Genomic DNA, 12,148 nt, shown 5'->3' on the forward strand with positions numbered 1-12,148 from the left:
ATATTTTTTTTCTTCAGTAATGTCAGTTAAAAACATTGTGCTTGGATATACATTTTTTTTTAAATCCTGGTGTTAAAATTAGGTATGAAATTGTGTCGTTTAGTGTAAGATTTATGAATTTTATAGGCCTTACATCCGTCCACGAGCTTTTTTCGAATTCATTTTTAGCGTTTCAAACTAATATAATTCGCTAAGGAAAGATATTTCCCACCTCTGTAAAGCACATCGTGTGGGTCTATCTATTATTGTTTTGTCAGAATTTCCGTTTTGATTTCACCTTTTTCACGACATGCTCCTAAAATCTCCAACTCAGTACTTTATCTCGAAAGCAAGCAGCATAAATAGTCGATAATTCCATTGATCTAATCCAGGTCTCTTCTGCATTGAAAGCAAGGAATGCTCGACGGGCGATTTTGTAGCCCAAATCTCCCATTTGGGTGCTTTGGTAAATTAAAGTGAATTTTGGATATTTGCTTCCGTGATCATGGTGATAGCCTGCAATGGCAAATATGGTTTCCATGATTATGCCTATGTCGACCATTTTGTATGTTTGTTTGTTTACCTAGGTTAGTCCGTATTACGAGACGCACGTTGTACTGTCCAAACCTAAAAAAATACTGGTAAACCATGTAGCAAAGCAAGTGGTAAAGTTATAGGGGATTTTATTTTTCTGTCCCTCCTATCCCCAGGTGCATTTTGAATGACCCCCCCCCCCCCATCGCGGGTTGGCATTTTCATTACACCCTTCAGACTTGTGTTCGGGTTTGTTTTTAATTTGACATGTAGGCCTATTTGTCATAATAGGGCTATACTTTTTAAATGTATAGCTATAACGTGCTATATAAATATTATTATACCGGTATGTAATATTATGTATAGGCCTATCGGGTGTGGGGTGGGTGCAGAGGCGTGTGAGGTGGGTAGTATAGGGGTTGGCATTTTCATTACACCCTTCAGACTTGTGTTCGGGTTTGTTTTTAATTTGACATGTAGGCCTATTTGTCATAATAGGGCTATACTTTTTAAATGTATAGCTCTAACGTGCTATATAAATATTATTATACCGGTATGTAATATTATGTATAGGCCTATCGGGTGTGGGGTGGGTGCAGAGGTGTGTGAGGTGGGTAGTATAGGGGGTGTATATAGGGAAACTTTGGGGTGGTACTCAACACATTTTAAATATGACTTTCAATGCAAGGCTCATTGTTGCCACAAGATATGAATTTATCTCAAAATGTCCAAATTTCAAGTTAGATCGTTTTACCAAATCAGGGCCGAGCGTTCCACATGGACTCCGAAACCAGGTCAAAACCAATTCCTTGATAAAACCATTGACAATATCATTTATCTTATACGGTACTCATATACCATATTACAATCATTTGTTCTTACCCTCTATGTCATAAATAAAACTTATTTCATAGTATTCGCATAATATCAAAGCGAGCGTATTTTAACCATAATTGGAAACGTTAAAATGGCTATATCTAGGTAAAATTGTATTTTTATCGATTGTGTGTAATTCAAGTTATGTGACGTTTTAATTAATACCTGTCAGTTTTATGGTGTGCACTCTGTACTGTGTAGCATTCACTTTAGTATTAGAATCAATTATTTTGGTGATCACTGAAGCGAGAGGTACCATAGAAACTAATGTATGTTGATGTCACCATGGATACCTTGGCTCAACGGTGGCTTAATTAGACGCCATATTGACGTATTTATTTTTGAAACAGGGGTATTCAAGCTGGCGTTTCATTCATACATGTACACTGTTGAGATAGGCATGCGCGGAGTTGTCGCACGTGTATTGTTACTTGAAATAATGTTATATTTTTGTGATCAAGCCACAAGAAGAATCCGACAGCACTGCAAGTAGTACGCTAAGGGACCGTTCACAAACACTTGTTAGGGGGCCTGATACAAAAAAAAGGGGGGCTGAAAAAATGACCACAAATTTTCCTGGGAAAATTGAGTTTATATGATTTTCTATAAAGGTGACCCATGATAATTTTCATGTCAAAAAGGGGGCCCTGACATTTTTGAGATCTTTAAAGGGTGGGGGGCGAAATATTTTCACGATAAACTTTTTTTGCATCACGCCCTCACTAACAAGTGTTTGTGAACGGTCCCTAAGTGCGTGCAAATGCAATTATTAACTAGACTAAGCTGTGGTCTAACCCACGAACACAGCCGTGTTGTTACCCCTAATGACCTTTGACCCCAAAATATATGAAAACGGCCATAGACATTGGCTAATGTCAATGCATGGGTGCATGTGGCACCACTTTGCTATGTTACTTGTGGCAGAAGGGGCATTTTGAAGGTTTTTCGTCTCAGACCGGAAGTGACCCCTTAATGACATTTGACCCTAAATAAAAAAATACCACATATGAATTGGGTACCCACAATTCATGTGTGAACATACTCGTTACTGTCCAATGTTTTCTTAGCAAATAAAAAAATTGACGGTTTTTCGTTTTATACCGGAAGTGACCCCTTAATGACATTTGACCCCAAATAAAAAAATACCACATATGAATTGGGTACCCACAATTCATGTGTGAACATACCGTTACTGTCCTATGTTTTTCTTAGCAAATAAAAAAATTTGAAGGTTTTTCGTTTTATACCGGAAGTGACCCTTAATGACCTTTGATCCCAAATCTGTGAGGACCCCATAGACACTGGGTAATAACAATGCATGTGTGCAAGTGGTGTCACTGTCCTACGTAATTTGTGGGAGAAGAAGCATTTTAAACGTATTTCGTATTATACCGGAAGTGGCCCCTTAATGACCTTTGACCCTAAATATAAAAATACCACATATACACAGGATAACTACAATTTATGTGTGAACATACCGTTACTGTCCTATGTTTGTCTTAGCAAATAAAAAAATTTGAAAGTTTTTCGTTTTATACCGGAAGTGACCCCTTAATGACCTTTGACCCAAAATCTGTGAGGACCCTATAGACACTGGATAATAACAATGCATGTGTGCAAGTGGTGTCACTGTCCTACGTAATCTGTGAGAGAAGAAGCATTTTTAGTTGAAATCACGTTTTTGACCCCTATGACCTCTGCGTGACCTTTGACCCCACGAGTTTCATATGACATGTAGGGGCATGGTCAATGATGGTTGTGACCAAGTAAGGTCAAAATCGGTGTAAGCATGTAAGTGCTAGAGCAAATGAAGTGGTCGGCAGAAAGAAGAAAGAAAGAAGAAAGAAGAAAGAACCTGTAAGAAAAAAAGACACAGCCGTGACTAACGTCACGGCTGTGTAATTCATGGTTCTTGCTCTCTAAGAGTGTATGAAGGTATAATAATGAGATATTTATAACTTATTATTCAATTATTTACTAATTAATTAATATTTATTTATTTATTTATTTATTTATTTATTTATTTATTTATTTACTTATTTATTTATTTATTTATTTATTTATTTATTTATTTATTTATTTACTATTACACATCACTTATTCTTTTTTGGGTGAGACACGGACTTTTTGTTGAAAATAAAGAGACATACTTATTTGGCATTTTTACCATCACCATTATTTCCTGTTTTCAATATTTTATGATTTAGGACATATTTATTCATAGCCAAACTATGGATTTTAAAAACCCAAGCATTGTACAACATCTATTTACTTATTCTCGAGCCTCATTTAAATGCATGATCATAACAAAGGCGCTGCTCGCTAGCGTTCTGAGTGTATGTAGGTTTGGAGTTAAATGTGAGTCATCATTTTAATATGTTTTTAAGTCATGGAATAAGGGGAATGTGTAACAAATGTTGGGTAAGCAAATGGACCAACAACTTTAATTCAAGGGGACATTGTGGCACATAATCGTGGAGGCACCATTTAATATTCAATTATTTGTGTCTATTAACGGGAATCACAGAAGTGAAACCTATAACCATAGCAACTTATATCTAAGCGTTACCATGAGTATATCAACGGTGGATTAATTAGAGAGACCCTTGACGTGCTTACATTAACGTATTTTGTATTCGTTTAGAATTTCAAAAGGATTTGATGCGCCACGAAGAAATATTTTTAGTACAGCAATTTTGGTAGAAATAATTTAGGTAAGTACTTTGTTTATATGATTGTAACATTGTGAATACTTGTGAATGTGAACTCAGTGATCACTAACCGTGTTTGTGGCATAAAAAAAAATGAGGTATAGCATGCAAACAATGGCGGCACTCATACCCTTATTTATTATACACGTAAAAATTTAAGATTATATAGATTAGGCTATATACATTATCAAACTTACGAGGTATAGTACATTTGGCTAATAAAATAAGATCTCACACCATTTTCTACTCTAATTTAACCTTATCACTACGAAGGGTTTTTTATGGCATAAAAAAAGCGTTTGTCTTTTCACCCAAACGGCTTGCATGTAAGCTAATCGTCCGCCCTTTGCGCTCATATCAGTGATCAACCCAGTACCTTAAGGCGTGGGGTATGGGTGAACATGAAGTACAGGTATCTGGAGAGGGGAAGTAACGAGTTACCCCAAATTACAGCGGCAGGTATTCACTGGGCCGCCGAGTGCTAATATATATTTATTTTGGAAGGTTCGTGTTTGTTTTAAATTTTGGGGCGTTTTCCCAAAATTTGATATTTTTGGTGATATTTCAAAAAAGCGACATGCCAAAGACAACTCTTTGGGCACATAGTTTGTTATTGCAGTTCTTTTCCACACACCTACGTTATATATTTTATGTCTGCAATTTGGCGTTTTCAATGCGTTTTAAACGTATCATGAAATTAACGCAAATATCTAGTCACGCTGCTTTTAGAATTTGTACCCGATCGTCAGCTTTTGCAGGCAACAGAATGCAGATTGGCTCACGATAGATGTCGTTTTCCTCTATGTGGATCTATTGATGATAAAATTACTTTGAATTCCTTGTAACAAGATGATAACTTACCTCTGTTTATAGGGTTCGTCGCTGTGTCTGGAAAAGCCGTAGCCTTTAGCGCCGTATCAATATTTCGAAAAAGGGTACGACTAGCGAGAATGTGTTCATATTTCCCGCATGAAAGCTTGCGTCAGCGCCTAAATTATACTATTATGGATACGTTGGTTGCCCATTATCAAACATGTGCTGTGATTGGTGCTGCTCTTTGTATAATGCAAGAATCCATTAGCAAGCCGCCAATGACCGACCTTGTTACAGATAAAAGACTTATTGGATTAGCAGCTGGTCAATGGATAATCCGCAGGGCACACAACAGTTTGACTATGTAGTGAAATACCCACTATTAATTAGGCGCGGATATTAAATGCACATCTCCTTTGCGTGTATAGCAGAACATCATAAATAATAGAATGTTTGGAATTTAGTAACTAAAATACTAACTGCATTCTGCATTATGTATTTATGTATTCATCATGTTCATTTACGGGTCCTATGTCTATTTATTTATTTGTTTATTCACTGACATTTGAATAACATCGTACATTAGATAATTATCAGTATTGATTTATTCTATTCAGCAATATCAAGGACTACTATCAAACTTCTCACAGCAAATTGCTAGTTGGCTTAGTGGTAATGCATTGAGTTTCAGAACCGCGAGGTCCCGGGTTCAATTCCTTGCTCTGCCTAATTTTTTTCAAGGCTGGGAAAAATATCAATTTCTGAACTGGTAACTTATTTGGCGCGCGATCTGAGCTATTCCTTTTCTGATGGCTGTGTCCAACGCTCTGCAGGGTCTATTGTTCTATTGTTTCCGATTAGAAAAGATGATTGCATCGACAGCTAAAGCTTATAGACTTCAGACCCACACAAGCACACATTTGGGATACGTGGGAACAGTGGTACCACTTTACACTTGACTGCCCGTACACATGACTGTATTGTGGTCACTTATTGATACTCGCCTTTTGTGTAGAGCGGTAATTTGATGCCGGATCAGTGACCAATTTAATGGCGGAACCCCTTTGTTCGAAACAATGGTACCACTTTTATGAATAGTCTGTCGCAACTTCTAATCGGCATCAAACGAACGAAGCATTATATAATCTATTGCGACTCTATTTCTATTAAAAGCTCTTTGGCTGTGTCTCTTGCAGGCACACTCCCTCTGGAATCCAAACCAGGTTCCTGTTCCTGCCAATTACCCCTCCCTTTACAGGGGATGTCGCCAAAAATAATAATTAAAAAACAAATACTACAACTGCTAACATCGATCCAGTCGGAAAGTCGTGGGTTCGATTCCCATGCCGGTACATTCCCTTGCTTTTTTTTTCAAGTTGGGTTGTGTGCCGGTCGGGATTTGTGTTTATTTGTTGTCATGTTTAATTGTAACACTTTGGATGAAATGATAGATAACAGCAAAAACAACTCCCAAATCTGTTCATAACCATGATAACTTTGGTCAGTGGAGAGAGTCAGCGGATTTCAAGTGGGTGATTATTGAAACCACATCTTTCTCATTTACTTGTATGATACAATCACAATTACTTTGCCAACTTTGACACAAGGCCAAAATCACTTCTTACCCAAATCCACAAGAATGCACAACACAAATACACTGTTTAATTAAGCTAAGTCTTTTTAAGATATAATTGGTACATATAACAACAAGTTTTTATATATAGTTTTAATCTATCAGTACTTAACCAGAGGTCTTCTTGTTGGGGATTCTAGAGTTTTTGCAATGTTCTGGACGGCTGATGTATATATCCTTATTCACTTGTCCTGCGAAAATCAGCGAAGTCCATTGTACACTTGCACTTATAAATATCATTGTGTATAAAATCCTCAGACAAAAATTGTGCTGCTTACTCCAAACAATTATTGTCTCCTTGCGCTGCTTTCTCCAAACGCTTATCTCCTTGCGCTGCTTTCTCCAAACACTTATCTACTTGCGCTGCTTTCTCCAAAAATGGCGTTTCTTTCACCAATCACTCTTTCTCCTTTTTCTGCATTGCTCCACTGTATTTGACAGATGTGTTGTTTTAAAATACCAGCTTCCAGCAAGTCGACATAATAACTTTAATCCTTCGATGAGGAAGAGCACATTCGTTTACTCATCAATCTCTGTCGTTGCTGTATTAAAATAGCTCAAGTATTGGCTATGTAAACTGGTTAAAATGTACTTCTTTTTTGAGGCACGAAGACCAACACACACATGTGGAGGTTTTACAAGGGCATTAAAACTAAACCACTTGACGGATATTTGTTGTACTTGATGTCAGTTAAGAATAATGTATACATTACATGTCTAAAAACTGAGTAGGTGGGGCATCTGCAAATGGTCGTACATCCTTGATATGTAAATGAGAGATAACAGCAAAAACAACTCCCAAATCTGTTCATAACCATGATAACTTTGGTCAGTGGAGAGAGTCAGCGGATTTCAAGTGGGTGATTATTGAAACCACATCTTTCTCATTTACTTGTATGATACAATCACAATTACTTTGACAACTTTGACTCAAGGCCAACATCACTTCTTACCCAAATCCACAAGAATGCACAACACAAATACACTGTTATATTAAGCTAACAAAATCTAAGTCTTTTAAAGATATAATTGGTACATATAACAACAAGTTTTTATATATAGTTTTAATCTATCAGTACTTAACCAGAGGTCTTCTTGTTGGGGATTCTAGAGTTTTTGCAATGTTCTGGACGGCTGATGTATATATCCTTATTCACTTGTCCTGCGAAAATCAGCGAAGTCCATTGTACACTTGCACTTATAAATATCATTGTGTATAAAATCCTCAGACAAAAATTGTGCTGCTTACTCCAAACAATTGTCTCCTTGCGCTGCTTTCTCCAAACGCTTATCTACTTGCGCTGCTTTCTCCAAACACTTATCTACTTGCGCTGCTTTCTCCAAAAATGGCGTTTCTTTCACCAATCACTCTTTCTCCTTTTTCTGCATTGCTCCACTGTATTTGACAGATGTGTTGTTTTAAAATACCAGCTTCCAGCAAGTCGACATAATAACTTTAATCCTTCGATGAGGAAGAGCACATTCGTTTACTCATAAATCTCTGTCGTTGCTGTATTAAAATAGCTCAAGTATTGGCTATGTAAACTGGTTAAAATGTACTTCTTTTTTGAGGCGCGAAGACCAACACACACATGTGGAGGTTTTACAAGGGCATTAAAACTAAACCACTTGACGGATATTTTTTGTACTTGATGTCAGTTAAGAATAATGTATACATTACATGTCTAAAAACTGAGTAGGTGGGGCATCTGCAAATGGTCGTACATCCTTGATATGTAAATGAGAGATAACAGCAAAAACAACTCCCAAATCTGTTCATAACCATGATAACTTTGGTCAGTGGAGAGAGTCAGCGGATTTCAAGTGGGTGATTATTGAAACCACATCTTTCTCATTTACTTGTATGATACAATCACAATTACTTTGACAACTTTGACTCAAGGCCAACATCACTTCTTACCCAAATCCACAAGAATGCACAACACAAATACACTGTTATATTAAGCTAACAAAATCTAAGTCTTTTAAAGATATAATTGGTACATATAACAACAAGTTTTTATATATAGTTTTAATCTATCAGTACTTAACCAGAGGTCTTCTTGTTGGGGATTCTAGAGTTTTTGCAATGTTCTGGACGGCTGATGTATATATCCTTATTCACTTGTCCTGCGAAAATCAGCGAAGTCCATTGTACACTTGCACTTATAAATATCATTGTGTATAAAATCCTCAGACAAAAATTGTGCTGCTTACTCCAAACAATTGTCTCCTTGCGCTGCTTTCTCCAAACGCTTATCTACTTGCGCTGCTTTCTCCAAACACTTATCTACTTGCGCTGCTTTCTCCAAAAATGGCGTTTCTTTCACCAATCACTCTTTCTCCTTTTTCTGCATTGCTCCACTGTATTTGACAGATGTGTTGTTTTAAAATACCAGCTTCTAGCAAGTCGACATAATAACTTGAATCCTTCGATGAGGAAGAGCACATTCGTTTACTCATCAATCTCTGTCGTTGCTGTATTAAAATAGCTCAAGTATTGGCTATGTAAACTGGTTAAAATGTACTTCTTTTTTGAGGCACGAAGACCAACACACACATGTGGAGGTTTTACAAGGGCATTAAAACTAAACCACTTGACGGATATGTTTTGTACTTGATGTCAGTTAAGAATAATGTATACATTACATGTCTAAAAACTGAGTAGGTGGGGCATCTGCAAATGGTCGTACATCCTTGATATGTAAATGATGGATAACAGCAAAAACAACTCCCAAATCTGTCCATAACCATGATAACTTTGGTCAGTGGAGAGAGTCAGCGGATTTCAAGTGGGTGATTATTGAAACCACATCTTTCTCATTTACTTGTATGATACAATCACAATTACTTTGACAACTTTGACTCAAGGCCAAAATCACTTCTTACCCAAATCCACAAGAATGCACAACACAAATACACTGTTTAATTAAGCTAACAAAATCTAAGTCTTTTTAAGATATAATTGGTACATATAACAACAAGTTTTTATATATAGTTTTAATCTATCAGTACTTAACCAGAGGTCTTCTTGTTAGGGATTCTAGAGTTTTTGCAATGTTCTGGACGGCTGATGTATATATCCTTATTCACTTGTCCTGCGAAAATCAGCGAAGTCCATTGTACACTTGCACTTATAAATATCATTGTGTATAAAATCCTCAGACAAAAAAATGTGCTGCTTTCTCCAAACAATTGTCTCCTTGCGCTGCTTTCTCCAAACACTTATCTACTTGCGCTGCTTTCTCCAAAAATGGTGTTTCGTTCACCAATCACTCTTTCTCCTTTTTCTGCATTGCTCCACTGTATTTGACAAATGTGTTGCTTTAAAATACCAGCTTCCAGCAAGTCGACATAATAACTTTAATCCTTCGATGAGGAAGAGCACATTCGTTTACTCATAAATCTCTGTCGTTGCTGTATTAAAATAGCTCAAGTATTGGCTATGTAAACTGGTTAAAATGTACTTCTTTTTTGAGGCACGAAGACCAACACACACATGTGGAGGTTTTTACAATCTCCCATGATATTATGTAAAGTTCAAACTCAAGCCTCCAGCTTTTATACCAGTTCTCATGCAAAACACATCATCTATTAATAAACCATTACTGCATTCACATCTTCACAACAGATGATGCAAGATTGGGATTTCCCACGATTAATTATACACAATAACATTTCACATTACATCATTTCCTTTTTTTTTTTCTTTTTTTTTTTTGGTGCAATACACTGAACTGGAGATTTCGAAGTTCCAAACATAGATCTGACTTTGTTTACAATATTTTTTTGGGGGGGGGGTCCAAAATAACTTTACACACCGACTCTTGTAAGTACAAGGGGGTTTCCCATCTCATGAAATACTTTCAGCTTGTAACCAAAGCTAAATAATTAAATTAAATTACTCAGGGCACATCACAATTGTTACCGTGCGTTTGTTTTGTAATGGTGCATCCAACTGAAATTATAATACCTATTTCATCACAGCCCATTGCGATATCATGTGTTTGTGGATTTAACCAGGTATATAAGACACGTCCCTGATTTAACAAAGTTGAGCTGTTTTTAATGAGTTTTTATCTTGGTTTAATGGGGTTTAACACTCTGAACGCTGGTCAACCGATTCTTGCACAACAAGACTCACTCAGTCAATAAGGCAATACAAACGATCGAATTTGGTACTGAAATGAACAAAATCTTGAGTTACACCGTTTCAATGTAAAATTATTTTTCTCAGCCAAATGAAAAGCAGTAATTTACAATTTTTCAGTAAATGGCAGGAAAAACTACAATGCTTGGTACTGATTTTTTTTTTTTTTTTAATCCTGATTTTTTCAAATCCTGGTCCCTGAAATTCAGTCATTTTGTGTTAGATTTTCGAGTTTGATAGGCTTCAACTCTGTCCGCGAGCTTTTGTTCTGATCAACCTTTTAGCTTTTCACCGTGAGCAATATATCATAGTTTTGTCAGAATATCCGTTTTGATTTCACCATTTTTTACGGACGGCTGCTACTAGCATTGTAAATCGATATTCCTGGGTGCCGTAGGAAGCTTCAGTGTTGCCCGAACTTCAATATTGGAAATGAAATTCTTAGGCCTAATAATGACACTAACCATGTTGACCACGATGAGGATCTTTCATCACGTGAGTGATAATTATTTGATTTCATCATTACCGTGGTCATCGGACCAATGTGTACAAATTTGCCTCTCCTCAAAACAACTTTGCCCAACGTTTGGTAAAAAAAAACCTATTTTTGTAGACCCCAAACCTGTTATGGGGCATCGGGCCCTTCGAGGCTACTGTCTGGGCCCCCGTACAGGACAAAGTTGCTGTCATTGGTATTTTTGTGCACCCCAATGTGTAATAGTTCCAATGCAAAAATATTTGTCCATGTCTTCCTTCAGCTGAATAACCTGTTATGGGACATTGGGCCCTTTGAGGCTACTGTCTGGGCCCCCGTACAGGAAAAAGTTGCTATCATTGGTATTTCACACCAAAGTGTAATGGTTCCAATGCAAAAAGATTCGTCCTTGTCTCTCTTCAGCTGAATAACACCATATGGGCGGGCCCTTTGGGGCTACTGTCTGGGCCCCTGTACAGGCCAAAATTGCTGTAGGCATGATAAGTATCCTCCTGGGAGTGATATCCAACAAATTTTGTCCATGTCTCTCTTGAGCTGAAGAAATGCATTTTTTGGCCCCCTATTTTGTGACCCCCAGGCTGCCCGTACAGGCTGTGACCCGGCAGCAATATGGAATATTGAATCTTGGGCCTATACTAACATAACCAGGCCATCAAACCTTTTGTCTCTTCTCAGCTGAATAAATTGTCTGGGCTCGTAGTCTAATTGTTCACACGTACCATGCTAACACTTCAAAATAACAATGAGATCCAGACGTGGTCTAATTCTGCATAAAACCGGCCAACGTTATTTCTTTTGATTTGCTGCGCATTCAAATTGCATTGTATTGCATCGTAATTTCATTTGTGTCCATGGTAATTATGTTTACACAACATGAACTCACGTGTTTTCAAGCAAATTCGCCAATGCCATGCAGTAAAATGTGATGCGATCAAGCAGAATCAGTCGGAACTCGA

The 12,148-nt window shown here is 37.2% G+C and overlaps 1 protein-coding gene across 1 annotated transcript in view; it reads left to right on the forward strand.

Moving 5' to 3' along the window:
• The first annotated feature begins 3,973 nt into the window (after window positions 1-3,973).
• Window positions 3,974-12,148, forward strand: part of LOC140144090 (alpha-N-acetylneuraminide alpha-2,8-sialyltransferase-like) — a 32,571-nt gene continuing 24,396 nt past the window's right edge. The window contains exon 1 of the mRNA XM_072165926.1: window positions 3,974-4,103. The gene's annotated coding sequence lies outside the window, so the exon portion shown is untranslated. The remainder of the gene's footprint in view (window positions 4,104-12,148) is intronic.

The sequence above is a fragment of the Amphiura filiformis genome, unplaced genomic scaffold (genome assembly GCF_039555335.1).
Source record: "Amphiura filiformis unplaced genomic scaffold, Afil_fr2py scaffold_39, whole genome shotgun sequence".
Lineage (NCBI taxonomy): Eukaryota > Metazoa > Echinodermata > Ophiuroidea > Amphilepidida > Amphiuridae > Amphiura > Amphiura filiformis.